Below are 15,787 nucleotides of genomic sequence, written 5' to 3'. Positions count from 1 at the left end.
GAGAGAGAGAGAGAGAGAGAGAGAGAGAGAGAGAGAGAGAGAGAATTTCTGCTCTTTAAGTGAGGATACATAAATATATAGCATTTGTTGCAATATAGTCACATACATAACATTTAATAAGAGGCTAGGGAAATGAGCTCTAAATCAATCAGTGAGGCTATAAATCAGTTCCTTGTTACTAACAGAATGAGTCGTCTTATCTCATTTTTTAGAAATAATTTCTTTTAGGGAGCTCTGGTGGTCTAGTGGCAAGAAGCTGAACTGCTATCCCATAGGTAACATGGTTCGAATCCACTAGATTCTCTGATGAAGAAGGAGGGACAATCTCCTCCTGTACCAGCCAGATCTGATTTGACGGTACACACACACACAATAATAAAATTTTTTTTAATTATTTTTAAAAAGGAAATCATTTCTTTGTTCAGGTTGACTCCAACTCATACCAACCCTATGTATACCCCATTGAAACCTTGCCCTGGACTGAACCATATACACAGTCGCTGCCATGTTAAACCCATTGTTACAGCCATTATTTCAACATCTTGCTAAGGGTCTTCTCTTTTGCCAAACTTGCAATCTTCCAAGCACGGTGTCTCCTTCCAAGGACTGAGATCTCTTGCCCAAAGCATGTGATATGAAGTTCACCAACCTTGCCTCTAAGGACCACCCTAGCTGTACTTCTGAGGAGACAAATTTGTCCCTGTGTCAGCCCTTGGTATATACAATACTCTGCCACTACCACAGTTCAAAAACATCAATTCTTTGGTCTTTTTATTAATTCTCCAACTTTGCCATGCATATAAAGTTACTGAATATATTATGACTTGGATCCAGTGCACCTTGTCTTTTAACTGACATTCTTATTCTTCAGTACTTCAGAGAGGTCCTTGACAGCATTATTTGCCCAAAGCAATACGTCTTTTGACTTCTTGACCATCACTTCTATGGATATTTACTTCAGTTCTAAGTAAAATGTAATTATTGACAACTTCAATCTTCTCTGTTTATCATAAGGTTGCCTATTGGCCCAGTTGTAAAGTTTATTTGTTTTCTTTATATTGAGGTGTGATCCATACTGAAAGGTCACTGTGATCGTCTTTAGTAAGTGCTTCAAGGCCTCTTCACTTTCCACAAGCAAGGTTGCAGCCTCTGCATGTGATTGTTGTTGAGCCTTTCTCCAATCATCTTCAAATTGTCCTGTTGCTCAAATTTTTTGTGTACAAAGAACACAGGTTTGATGAAAGAATACAGACATACCTTTTCTAATTTCAAACCATGTATAATCCCCTTGTCCTTTTCAATAATTTGTTTTTGCTTCTCATTTTGTGTACAAGTTCTGCATGAGATTTTATAAAGCAAAGCCCTAATATTAATATAGAGGCCATAAAGTTCAGTTTTAAAGAACACATCTTAGTGGTGATAGTTCAGTGAATCCCTGTAACTTCAGGTTGTTTTATTTTCTTTGTAAGTTATAGTGACCTGGGAGGATCATGTGGAACTGTCCATGGAATTTCTTGGGCTGTAAACCTTGAGAGAAGCAGGCTTCTTTATTCTTCTCCCATAGGTTTGAACTTATGACCTTTTGGTCAAAGACTGAATTCTTTAACCATTGTGCCATTAAGCCTTCTTATCAATAAGATGTTCTTGTTGATGCTGTTGTTGTTTGATGCCATCGAGTCGTAGATGACTCATAGCGACCCCATGAACGAACGGCCTGAGCACTGCTCGTACATAGAGTTTCCGGAGGCAAGCCATTTTGGAAGTGGATGCCACCCCTGCTTCCAGGCTTGATTTAGTTGGGAAGCTCCAGCCAACACTGTCCACCATGGGTACCCATTACCACGATTGGCACATCACTGTCACAGTCTTCAGCATCACAGCAACCATGAGTTACCTGTGTACAGCAATGCACAGACCAGTGCTATACCACGCGGAAAGCAGTTGACTCCAAAAGCTTGCCACGATTCCTGTGCTCACACCACCATGCTCCTTCCTTCTGGCAAGGAGAACCTCCCAAGACCCTGTGAGGAGCCAACCAGGAGCAACATGGCTGCTTCCTCAATATGATAGGATAGCTTAATTGGTGATTCACAGTGATATGGTTAATTTTAAAACTAACTTTGTCTCCTTGCAAGATATTTATTTGAAAAACTTCCTTCTGCAGTTTAATAAGATGAACTGCTCTTATTCCAGTACAAAATGAATATGTTTGTTGAAAATCAATTTAAATCTAATTTATGCCTATTTTTGGAATTATACTGGAGTGAGGGGGGGAAATTAGTGATTAATTCTATTGCAAGTTTTCAGCAATCCTTGCAAACAATTATGTTTAATCAGATATTTCCAAGTAGATGTTACTTAATCTCAGTTTAGCAGATTTTTTAAAAAGTACAAAATATGAAAAGACTTTCACAGGGTACAAAAAAAATTAATAAACCCCAACTGTACATCCACTGACTATACAATATTTGCCAGATAGTATTTTAATGTAGAATATTTGAGCTATTTCCGACTTGAAGCTATAATAAATAATAATTTGCTGTTCAGTACTTTGGAGAAGTCCTTGATAGCTTTATTTGTCCAAAGCAATGCATCTTTTGACTTCCTGACCATGACTTCTATGGATATTGACTTCAGTTCTAAGTAAAATGTAATTGTTGACAACTTCAGTCTTCTCTCTGTATATCATGATGTTGCCTATTGGGGAAATATATATATGTTGTTGTTGTTGTTAAGTGCCATCGAGTTGCAGGCGACTCATAGCAACCCTATGAAGGAGAGTCCTTGATGCTTGGGTGCCTTTCATCCTCTCTCCAAATTCACAGGGTTTTCGGAGGCAAACTATTATGGAAGTGGACACCACTCCTCCTTCCATGCTTGCTCAATTGGGGGGAGAGAGAGAGAGAAAATAGAGAGATCTCTGATGATGTAGTCCATAGGGAATCATGCTGTTAACCCAAAAGGTGTCAACTTGCTTCAAGTATAAAGTAACATTTTAAACAAGTGGAGAATGAAAGGGCTTTTCAAGAATAAAATAATGACTTATCCATGTGAAAAAACAAACAGATGATTTTGAGAATCAGAAATGAAAAACTAAGGTAATTTATTATTATTATTATTATTAATTATTTTCCATACAAAATTCATGGACATTGTATGTCACACTTTCTGTCATTCACATTGTGTTTCTTACAATCATTCCCATGTACTGTATTTTATAAAATGAATAACTATTGACCTATGCCCATAATTACCCTATCATTTCAAGTCCCTGCTGCTGCTTTCCTAATTCCTTCACCCCCTCCTTCTGCCCACCTAACTCTGCAACCTCCTAATTGTCACTAAGTTAGGGAAGGATTTTTAAAGAAAAATCTAAAAACAAATTAAATACAGATGGAGGAATTTTAATACTTTATAGTAAACTAGTGATTGACGCTGTCAGCAGCTTCATCTTGTTTGAATCCACAGTTAACACCCGTGGTACCAGCAGTCAGGAAATAAGGAGATGCATTACACTGGGAACATCTGCAGTTAGGGACCACTCCAAATTATTGAGGAGTAATAAAGTGTGTCTGATTCAAGCCATAGTCTTTCTGATTACTAGCTGAGCATCCAAGACCTGGACATTGAGTTAGGATGACAGAAAACAAATTCATGTCTTTAAGCTGTGCTGTTGGAGAAGAGCACTGGACATTCCACAAACAGCCAAGAGAACAAACAGATATGTTTTAGAGATGGTGAAGCCCAAGTGCTCTTTGGAGGCAAGAAGGAAGAGGCTTCGCCTCACATACTTCAAACTTGTTCCTAGAAGGTGCTATTCCTTGGAAAAGGACATGATGCTGGGAAGGGTGGAGGGTTGGCAAAAGAGAAGACCCTCAATCAGTTGGATTGACACGGTGATTGTGGCAGTGGGCTCTTGTGTGTCAGAAAGTGTGATGAGTTGTTTTCAACTCAACGGCACCTAACAACAACAGCGATGAGATGGTCAAGTGGTTAAAGTGAAGTTCTATTAAAATAAACTGATTTTGAACTTGTTATTCCAAATTATTCAAGAGTTTGGACTTTATGAACAAGAATGTTGCATCAGGATCAGAGGAAGACTTGTCAATAAACTGCATTATAAAGATGGCACCGCTTTCTTTCTGGAAGTAAGGATGACTTGAAACTCTTGCTGCAGAAGAGCAAAGACTACAGCCTTCAATATGGATTACATCTCATCAAGAAACCAAAAATCCTCACCACTAGGCCTATAGGCAACATCATGATAAATGGAGAAAAGATTGAAATTGTCAACAATTTCATCTTACTTGGATCTATAATCAATATCCTTAGAACTACCAGGAAGGAAATCAAAAGATACATGCATTGAGAAAATTTGTTGTCAGGGCCCATGACAAAGTGCTGAAGAGCAACGATGTCAGCTTAAAGAATAAGATGTGTCTGATCCAAGTCATGATCTTTCTTATTATTTGCTATGCTTCTGAAAGTTGGACAACAGCTAAGAATGATAGAAGAATCTCTGCCTTTGAGTTATGGTGCTGGAGTAGAATACTGAACATCCCACAGATTACCAGAAAGATGAACAAATCTATCTTTAATAAAGCAGAGTGCTACTGGAAAGCAAAGATTTCGAAGCTTTATCTCACGTACTTTGGATGTTGTTCAGGTTGGGTGATCATGGATTTGGAGGACATCATGCTTGGTAAGGTGGAGAGAAAGGTGGACGAGAATGATGCTCAATAAGATGGATTGGATGGCAACTGCACCATTGGCCTCAAACATGAAGAAGATGGTGAGGATGGCACAAGGTAGGGCAAGGCTCAGATCCATCATTCATAGGGTCACTATCAGTTGCAATCTACTATGGCACATTACAAAGACTGTGCCATTAAGCTGAACTGGAAAGCCGAATTAGAAGAACATATTTGAAAAGTATACAACAGATAAAGCATTTATATCTATAAATTTACACCCTTTACAAATCACTGAGAGTAGACCAAGAAAAATTGCCAAAAGATTTAGATATACAATTTCTAAAAGAGGAAATCCGTATGGATTTGAGATATGCAATCTTACTGGTAATGATAAGTTATTGTGTTGTTATGTGCCGTCAAGTCACCTGTGACTCATATATATAGCAACCCTATACACAATAGCTCTGAAACCTGTCCTGACCCAGTCTCACTGAATCCGCCACTCCTACCTCCATTGCCCTAGTTACTGTATCAATCCATCTCATCCAGGGTCTTCCTCTCCTGCTCTGTCCATCCACCCTTCCAAGCATGATGTCCTTCTCTAAGGATCGGTCTCTCCTGGTCACATGCCCGAAGTATGTGAGATGGAGCTTCACAAATTAAAACCAGGAAGTTCGACTTATTCACTTGCTATTTTGATTTAAAATAAAAAACAAACTTCTAAGATAAGGCAGAAATATATTGCTATTGTTGTGAACAGTGTGAATTGTTATAAGTTCTTTATACACTATATTCCTTTTCTATGATTCTGTAACATTATTACAAGTGTGGTAGTTTAGAAAAAAACAAAGTTATTCTTTTATATTTCTGGAGTCTAAAACTATGAAATATGTATTTGTGGGCCAAAATCATGGTATTAGCAGGGCTGTACTCTCTCTGGAGGCACTTTGGGAGAACCTGTTCTAGCCTCTTTCAATTTCAGGAGGCTGTTGGCATTCTTTGATTTCTTGTTGTATGCTTCAATCTCTTATTCTGTTATCACATCTTCACCTCTTCTGGAGGCAAATCTTCCCCTGATAACTTCTTATCAAGACAACTGTAATTACATTCCATTATTAGGACATCTGTAATTATGACACTTGTAATTACATCCCGTTATGAGGACACCTGTTACTACATTTGTGATTTGCGGACCACCTCTGTAATCTCAGATAATATCCCCATTACGAACAGATGCAGCCCTGGAAGTGCTCACCAGGTGGAGGACAACCACCTGGCCAACTGACTGGGAGAGATCCATACTTATTCCCTTTCCCAAAAAAAGTTATCTGACAGAGTGCCGACATTATAAAATTATATTACTAATATCACATGCAAGCAAAATTCTGCTAAAGATTATCCAGAAACAACTGGAACAGTACATCAATAGAGAACTACCGGAAATACAAACTGAATTTAGAAAAAAACACAGCACCACCAGAGCCAATGTCAGATGGATCTTGAATGAAAGCGGAGAATATCAATATTTCACTATGGAAAGGCATTTGACTGTGTGGATCACAACAAATTGTGGCTAACCTTGAGAAGAATGGGATTCCCAGAGCACTTGATTGTGCTTATGCAAAATCTATTTTTGGACCAGGAGGCAGTCTTCAGAACAGAGCAAGGAAACACTATGTGGTTCAAAATTAGGAAAGGAGATAGGGATGTGTCCCTGTCTCCATACCTTTTCAATCTTTATGCAGAACAGATAATTAGAGGGGTGGACTTTACAAGGAGGAAAGTGGAATCAGATTGGAGGAAGACTCATTTACAACCAGGATTATGCAGATGACAAAACCTTGTTTGCTGAAACTTAGAAGGGCCTGAAGCATTTGCTGCAGAGGATCAAAGTCTGCAGTATATTTGAAGTGCAACAACAAGAAAAGATTTTCACAACTGGGCAGTACCATGAGAGATGGAAAAGAGATTGAGATTGTTAACAATTTCAGCTTGCTTGGTTCCACAATCAACACTAGCAGTCAGGAAATCAAATAATGAACTGCATTAGGAAAATCTGCTATCAGCGACCTTTCCAGATTGCTGAAGAGCAATGATACATCTAGAGACTAACATGCACCCATTCCAAGCCATTATCTTTGCAATTACTTGCTATTCATTAAGGAGCTGGAAATGACCAAAGATGACAGAATAGATGTCATTGAATTGTGGTACTAGAGAAAAGTCTTGAACATATGATGAACTGCCAAGAGACCTAAGAGGTATGTGTTGGTGAGGGTGAAATGAAGATGCTCCTTAGAGGCAAGAATTCTGAGGCTCTGCTTCACATACTTTGGGCATGTTGCCAGAAGGGACCAGTCCTTGGAGAAGGATATGATACTTGGAACAGTAGAGGGATAGCACAGGAGGAGAAGACCCCAGATGAGATGGATTGACACAGTAACTGGGGTAATGAGGTAGGTGTGTCAGAGACAGTGAGATTGGCTCAGGATAGAGCAGGGTTCAGAACTATTGAGCATAGGGTTATTATGAGTGGTAGTTGAATTGATTGCACATAACAAAAAACAACAACAATCACATTTACAAAGTCTCTTTACCATATAGACACAGACATCTTTCAGGTGTCATTATTTAGCCTACAGAGATCTCTGGGGGGGGGGGGAAATATATATATATATATATATATACAGGATATATATATCCTGTAACTCAGCAATTCCATTTCTAAGGAAATACATATGGTGGTATAGCTTTTCTATTGCACGACAGCACCTGGGCAAGGAATTCAGTGGGGACTCAAGTACCTATGTACAAGACTGTGTCTTCTTGGAAGAAGAACCTTCTTTCTATTTTCAGAATGTTCTAAATAGACTAAAAGAATTCCTATAAAATAGTATTCCTTGTAGCATAACTTGCAAGAGCATCACATTGGAGACAACCTCATTGTCCACAAGAAGGCAAATAAGTAGAGATCTCATACAGAGGCATCAATATAGCAATTAAATCAATTAATTGAAAAAAAATTTTAAAAAATCAATTAACTGGAGCTAACTTAATAAAACGCTTATCTCTCAAGTATACATTTGAATAGAAAAGGGCAAGTAACAACATTATACTATTTAATTACATTTAATACAATATTTTACCATATATGTTTTTAAAATAGACAAGGTTCAGATCTATCATCCCTTAGTCTACCATTCTGAAATCTAAAAAGCTCTGAAAAGAAATTTTATGTATTAATTCAAGGTAACTCCTAACTTGTACTGTGTAGGCTTCTTCATAGTCTACACTCTACTTTGTGTATTGATGCAGAAATTTTCATGTGTTACACGGAGTGCAGGGCCTGATTCCTCCCCTACTGAGAGATATGATAATACAAACAATCAGCTCCCAAATTGCTTTTCTAAAATCTGAAATATATATATTTGTGGCCCAATAGCTATGTAATAAGTAAGGAGCAGATGTAGAAGTTTTTTGAAAATAGAAAAGAAGCTATATATTCATAGGAGGAACCTTATAAAGCTTTGCTTTTGATAAAAAAAATTTTCATTGTTCATATATCAAGTCCAGATGTGGAGTAGTATATTTTAACAGAGAACTATCTAACTTATTAACATAACCTAGTTATATTCACTGTTTTATGATAGTTAGAAAGAAAATAGAATAATATAAGGGCCATCAGCTTTGAATTCAGACCTGTGTTCAAGTGCAATTCCTGCCACATATTAGCAGATGCCTTTTATTTTTCCATTTCTTCATATATAAAAGTGAACCCATACATACTTCAGAGAATATAATTTAAATAGGAATAAATGGGATAGCATATGACAACCTCTATGGCTCCTGCATATAGATGCTCAATAAATAGTAATTATCAGTATTCCAAGTCGGAGTATCTCTCTACTCTGTGAGGTGAGGTTAGTAGCTAAATGGAAAAAAGCCATAAAATACTACTGCATAGATGTTGTTGAGTCAGAGCTAACTCATAACTGACCCCCCAGCAGGTTTTCAGAGGCTATAAACCGCATGGGAGATGGCCTATCTTTGCCTGCATAGCAGTTCTAGATTTGAACTGCCTGTCTTTAGGTTGGCAGCGCAATTCCTTTCCCACTAGACCACCAGAGGCAGCTTTTTATGTTGACGTAACTGGAATTCTTCAACTAAGAGTTCGTTCAACCTTGAACGTTGATTTGCTTTTTAACGAAATAGCAGCATTGCATTGTAAAGATGGAAAATTGCCTCCTCTTCCAAGGATCACAGCAGGATATATCCGTCCTTGTAAAGGGCACACACACGGAGACATCAGAATGAAGTCTGTAGCTCTGGAATGGATGCAGTCCAACCTTATACATATTCATATTCCAAAACAACATCCAAGATCATAGAGTCTTTGCTCCAGAAAAATTTTCTTAGAGGAGATAGAATTTTATGTTCTTTTTAAAGAAATTCCTATTAAAATATCTCAGATGGATTATCTCACTTCTGGTAGATAAGTCTTGGGACTAGGAAGCTCACTATTTCACAGAGTACTCCATCCTGTCTTAAATGGTAAAACTCTAATCAATGGCCAGGTCTTTCTTCGTGAAATTCAAGTCTGTCTTTGGGGACATAGTCCACTGGGAACTGAACTCACTGTTAACTCAAAGGCAGCACATCTCTGGCAGTTCAAACCCACCGGTTGCTTTATGGGAGAAATATGGGAAATCTCCTCCTATGCTATTTACAGCTCCTGCTGGAGGGCTTTCATGTAGTCCAGCTTCTCAAATGGTTTCATCAGTACACAGATTGAACAGAGGAAGAGAAAGGATATAACCCTGACTGACACACACTTTTCCTGATTTTTAAACTATGTTGTGTTCCCTTCTTCTTTTTGGATGACTGCTTCTTGCATCCTCCTATGGTTAAACAGTTATATAAACTCTCTTCTATCCACATCTACCTCCTTGCGCATTTAATTAAGAGTGCTAGTGGCAGAATAAGCTGAATATTGGGCTGCTAGCTAGAAGATTGGCAGTTCAAACCTATCAACTACAACTGTGGAGAAAGATGAGTCAGTTCAGACACGGCAAGTTGCACTGAGTCTGTCTGTGACCTCTTAGCGTTGCTTCTGCTCACTTAAGAAAAAGAAATTTGGAATTGTTCCTTATCTACATGAACATCCATTCAAATATATTTTGTAGATTCCCTAATGTTTCCAAAACAGATTTCCATAGCAATGCCCACTGTCAAAGCATCTTTGTCAAACATTTACTTTTAATTTAAAAGTCATAAACTAGTAAACAAATGAATGAAAATCCAGAATTAGGATCAAATTGGGGGACTCACCCCCTCTTTTAACCACCAGGCTAGTGAAATGATAAAAGCAAGTATATTAAAAGTCCTATATGCTCAAAAGAAAAGTCGGGGGAAGCATGCAATACTATATGGCATCCATATTTTTTTAAGGTTTAAAGATTACCTTGAGGAAATTGTTTCAAAGGTTCATCCAGACGCCAAGGCTTCAGAAAGTCCAGAGTTCATGAGAATATGAACTTCTGTTCTTATTTCCCCCCCCCACCCCTTTTCTATGAGGGTTCTTGTATAGAATCTTTAATCAAATGTTCCATAGTGGTAGCAAGGCACCATCTAGTTCTTCTGGTCTCATGGCAAAGGAAGTGGTTGTTCACAGAGGCAACTAGTCACATATTCCATATCCACCTCCTATTCCTGACTGTCCTTCCTTTTCCATTGCAGCAGGAAAATAGACACTTATTGTGCTTTGTGTGCCTACTTGCAAGCTTTTAAGATCTCAAGTACTACATAATGAACTACAACTAGGAAGTGAAACAGAAGTACTTACTGTTGGTTTTGTTGTTTTGTGTTGTCATGTCGCCTGCAACTCATAGCAACACTATGTATAACAGCTCTGAAGGCTGCCCTGTCCTGAGCCAGTCTCACTGATTCTGACATACTTACCCCCTATTGTTCCAGTTAATTTAATACATTTATCAGTCTATCTCATCCAGGGTCTTCCTCTCCTGCTCCGTCCTTCCATCCTTCTGAGTTTGATGTCTTTCTCCAAGGACATCATGGCCACATGCCCAAAGTATGGGAGACAGAGATTCAAAATCCTAGCCTCCAAGGAGAAACTTGGTCTTACCCTCTCTAAGACAGACCTATTTGTTTTCTTCTCAGTCTATGGTATGTCTAAGGCTTTTCTCTAGAAGCACAGCTCAAAGACATCAATTCATCTTCTGTCATCCTTTGTCATTGTCCAGCTCTCTGATGCATGACAAGTAATTGCAAAAATCATGGCATACATAAGGCTCGCCTTAATCTCTAGACTGACATCATTGTTCCTCAGTACTCTGGAGAGGTCCGTGACAGCAGATTTTCCCAGTGCTATTTGTCTTTTCATTTCCTGATTGCTAGTGTCGACAGTGTTGATTGTGGAGCTGAGCAAGCTGTAATTATTAACAACCACAATCTCTTTTCCATCTATCACAGTGCTGCCATTTGGCCAGTGGTGAGAATCTTTGCCTTCTTGATGTTAGTATAATTAACTGGGACCCCATGAAATGATGATGATGTAAAACTTCAAAACAAGAAACCAGATCCCACAGGTTTTTTGGGGTGTACATAAGCAGCTTCAATGGTTACTTTTTCTTTTCTTTATCATTGTTGTATCTATCACATCATTTTTGCCAATTCAACTTTTTACAGGTATATACTATGAAAATGTTTACCTGTGTTTTATTGATTATGCAAAGGTATTTGTGCACATCATAATAAGTTATGGATAACATTGAGAAGTTAACATTCTGGGAATTTCATAATATTTAATTGTGCTCATGTTAGAACCTCTACTCAGAATATTATTGCTTTTCAATTTTTGGCTCATGCACTTTTAACTTGTTAGTTAAATTTGTATCTTCTAGGCTGCAACACTTCCATGATACATCTTCAAGGATATGAACATGTACGGCTAAGCACAATTGATAACAGTGCATCTAAATTCCAAAATCAATCTCCATAATAGTCTGTGTTTCCTACTGCCAAAGGGGCCCTTTAGAGTAGTAAGAGAAGACCTTCACCCTGAAACCCACAGCGTCCCTTTTCAGCAGGAAGTAGCTAAGAGAATACGCCATCCCCTTTTCCTTATGAATCAGGGTGAAGTCTCTCTCAGGGAGGAGTGATAGGGAATGGCAAGGGACACACTAACAAAGGAGATTAATCAGAACTGACAAGCACTGTGGCAATTGGACAATTAAAACAGACATGGGGGGGGGAAGAAGAACGAACTGGGGATGAGGGTGGAGAAAACAGTGCAACAATGAATGAATGAAAACCCAAAATCTCTGTAAATGTTCATTAAAACTAATAAAATTTAATAATAACACTAAACCCCCCCCACACACACACACATACACACACACAAACTATACATAGACCAAGAAGCAGTTATATAAAAAGAACAAGGGAGCACTGCATAGTTTAAAACTAGGAAATGTGTGCATCAGGGTTTTATACTTCTCCATACTTTTTCAATCTTTTTCAATCATACGTTGAGCAAATCATACGAGAAGCTGGACTGTATGAGGACGAATGTGGAATTAGAATTGGTGAAAGACTCATCAACAACCTGAGTTATGCAAGTGAAACAATATTGCTTGCAGAAAGTGAAGAAGCCTTGAATCACTTACTGAAGAAGATAAAAAAAACCCCAAACCCTACAGCTTTCAATATGAATTACAACTTAACATCAAGAAAACAAAAATCCTCACTATTGGACGAATAAGCAACAACATGACAGATGGAGAAAAGATTGAAGTTGTTAGGGATTTCATTTTGCTCAGATCTATAAACAACACCCATGATAGTAGCAGTCAAGAAATTAAAGAGGCACTGAGGAAATCTCCTGTCAAGGATCTCTAACAAGCAAAAATATTAAAGTCTAAGTCATGGTCTTTTCAGTTGCCTCCAATGCATTCCAATGAATATGGAAGACTGAAGAAGAATCAATGAATTTGAACTGTGGTGTTGGTGAAGAGTATTGGACGTACCATGGGCTGCCAAAAGAAAAAACAAATATGTCTTGGAAGTGTAATCAATATACTCTATAGAGGCAAAAGTGGGGTAACTTCATCTCACATACTTTGGACATGTTGCTTGGGAAAAGATATCATGCTGGGAAGGGTAGGGGGTCAAAGAAAGAAAAAAAGACAAGCTGAATAGACCAAGGGACTGTGCAATGGGCTGCAGCATAGCCATCCTAGTACAAATGAAATGACACATTACTGTGGCTTTAATTTGCATCTCTCTAATAACTAATGATTGTAAGCAGATTTTTATGTATTTGGTGGTCCTTTGATTGTCTTCGGTGTAATGTCTATTCAAGTCTTTTACCTATATTATAATTGGTTATTTGTCCTTTTTATTATGAAGTTGTCAAGGTTTTTATCTATTTTGGTTAATTAGATTCTTATTAGATAGTTACTAAAGATACTCTCCCAGTCAGCAGCATGTCTTTTCACTACTTTGCTGAGTTTTTCCCATACAGGAAATTCAAAGGCTGTTTTACTCTGATATATAGGGTTTTTGTAAGTTGAGTTTACACCAAGACATGATAATGAGGTAAATTCAATGTAGAGTGTATTTTTAATCAATCTCCTCCGTGACTTAAAAAAGCAGGATAAGTATACAGTAAGCAAGGGTAAATGGAGGAGTGTATTTTTAATCAATCTCCTCCGTGACTTAAAAAAGCAGGATAAGTATACAGCAAGCAAGGGTAAATGGAGGATGACAGATATTATGCTACTTGCTCTCAAGACTCTCTCATTCTCTCACTGCTGTCCAGTTAGAACTGTCTCATATCTGACCCTCCACTGGGCCTCCTAGATTGTAAATCACATAGGAGATGGCTTATCTTTTTCCTACAGAGTAGCTAGTGGATTTGACTCTCAGAGAAGTCCAGCCTTTGAATAGAAGCGGAAAAGAGATAAGTTTGTTTCCCTTGTTGTTGTTGTGCCGTCAAGTCGTATGTGACCCATAACAACCCTATGTACAACAGCTCTGAATCCTGTTCTATCCGGAGCCAACCTTATCGTCTCTGGCACACCTATCCCCTAGCCGCCAGAGTTGTTCTCCCTAGAGTCCCGTAAATCATGAGAAAACAGAGTTGTTTGTTGAAGCCATACGCTTGGCTATTTCTGTTAGAGTTTCCTTAGATAACTAAAGCACAGAGGAGGGAAATACTGTTTCATAATATTTTAATGCTGTGCACTAATTAGACTTTCATGTGGGATGTTTTCCTAGCTTGGGTGATCAGATATTTAATTACTTTTGTAACCAGAAATGGATCTAGAGAGGCCTGACAGATGTGAATTTAAAAGAGAGAGCTGGTAAGAAAAAGTTAAAGGAATTTTCCCCCAGGAAAGTGAAGGTTTAAAGGGTGAGTTGATCTTTGTCTTGGTAGTCTCGTGGATAAGGAATTGTGCTGCCAACCCAAAGGCAGGTGATTTGAATCCACCATCAGCTCCAAAGGAGAAATATAAGCAACCTTCCGTGTGATTTACAGCCTCTGAAAACTCACTGGAGGGTCAGCTGAGTCCGTTCCAACTTGATTGCAATGAGTGAATGAATGATAGCAGCAAAGTGATGCTAATCACTTTTTATTTTAATAATGTAATTCTTAAGACTAGAATGACCTATAAAATACAGCTTTAAAAACCCCACCCTTATTTTGAAGGATGTGAGGTGACTTCTGGGCCTCCTGGATGTTCATGTGAAAACAAGGACTCCTGCTGGATGAACGTGTGACCTCGGTTGACATCACTGTCGTCTGTACCCCATTGGGGCTCTACAGACAGGTGCTAGGGCCTTCTTTCCACCTGGTCTTCCCGAATACCAACCGCTGACTCCTCATCTGCATTAACCAGTCCCAGTTCCGGGTGGTCTTGGGGGAGGAGAAGCTCTGTGAGAAGATGGCCCAGTTCGATGCTAAAAAGTTTGCAGAAAGCCAGCCTTAAAAAGACGTCCCACGGAAAGAGGAAGGACCCCCGGAGGAGAAGCAGAAGGCCCAGGCTGAGCGGAAGGAAGAGGAAAAGGCAGCTGCTGCTCCTGCTCCTGAAGAGATGGACGAGTGTGAGCGCACGCTCGCTGCTGAGCCAAAGGCCAAGGACTCTTTTGCTCACCGGCCCAAAAGGACCTTCGTGTTGGACGAGTTTAAGCGCAAGTACTCCAGTGAGGACATGCTGTTTGTGGCCCTGCCCTATTCTGGGGAGCATTTTGGTTAAGGACGGCTGGTCCTTGTGGCATGCCGAGTACCGCTTCCCGGGGGAGCTCACCCAGACCTTCATGAGCTGCAACCTCATCACTGGCATGTTCCAGCGACTGCATAACCTGCGGAAGAACGCCTCAGCCTGTGTCATCCTCTTCTGAACCAACAATAGCCGATCCATTACTGGAGTCTGGTCTTCACAGGCCAAGAGCTTGCCTTCCCACCGAGTCCAGATTGGCACGTGGACTATGAGTCCCACACGTGATGGAAACTGGATCCTGGCAGTGAGGAGGCCCACACGCTGGTTCTAGAGTATTTCTTCTGCCCAGCACATGGGCAAGGCCTTCAACCAGGGCAAGATCCTCAAATGAGCCAACAGCTTGTCACCTCGCTGCCTGCACTTGCCCTCTGGGGAGAAGAGGGGTCATTAAAGGAAATTGAACATTAAAAAAAAAAACACAAAACTTATTTTGGGCATAATAGCATGTTGGTGGTGGTGGTGTTATATGCCATTGAGTCGCTTGAGACTCATAGTGAGCTTATTATGTACAACAGCCCTAAAACTTGCTCTATCCTGTGCCAATCTCATTGTCTCTGACACACCTACCACCATTTCCCCAGTCACTGAATCAATCCATCTCATCGAGGGTCTTCCTCTCCTGCTCTGTCCCACCACCCTCCCAAGCATGATGTCCCTCTCCAAGGTCTGGTCCCTCCTTGCAACATGTCCACAGTATGTCAAATGAAGCTTCAGAAGAATCCTTGCCTCCAAGGAGCAGCATGGCTTCACCCCCTCCAGGACAAACTTGATTATTCTTCTAGCAGTACATGG

The 15,787-nt window shown here is 39.4% G+C and overlaps 1 pseudogene; it reads left to right on the top strand.

The window, feature by feature from the left end:
- Window positions 1–15,326, top strand: part of LOC102871797 — a 78,650-nt pseudogene extending 63,324 nt beyond the window's left edge.
- The last annotated feature ends 461 nt before the right edge of the window (window positions 15,327–15,787 follow it).

The sequence above is a fragment of the Elephantulus edwardii genome, unplaced genomic scaffold, assembly GCF_000299155.1.
Source record: "Elephantulus edwardii isolate Elephantulus edwardi_28Jun2011 unplaced genomic scaffold, EleEdw1.0 scaffold00001, whole genome shotgun sequence".
Lineage (NCBI taxonomy): Eukaryota > Metazoa > Chordata > Mammalia > Macroscelidea > Macroscelididae > Elephantulus > Elephantulus edwardii.
Note: the sequence above shows the minus strand (reverse complement) of the source record. Positions and strands in the feature narration are given on the sequence as shown.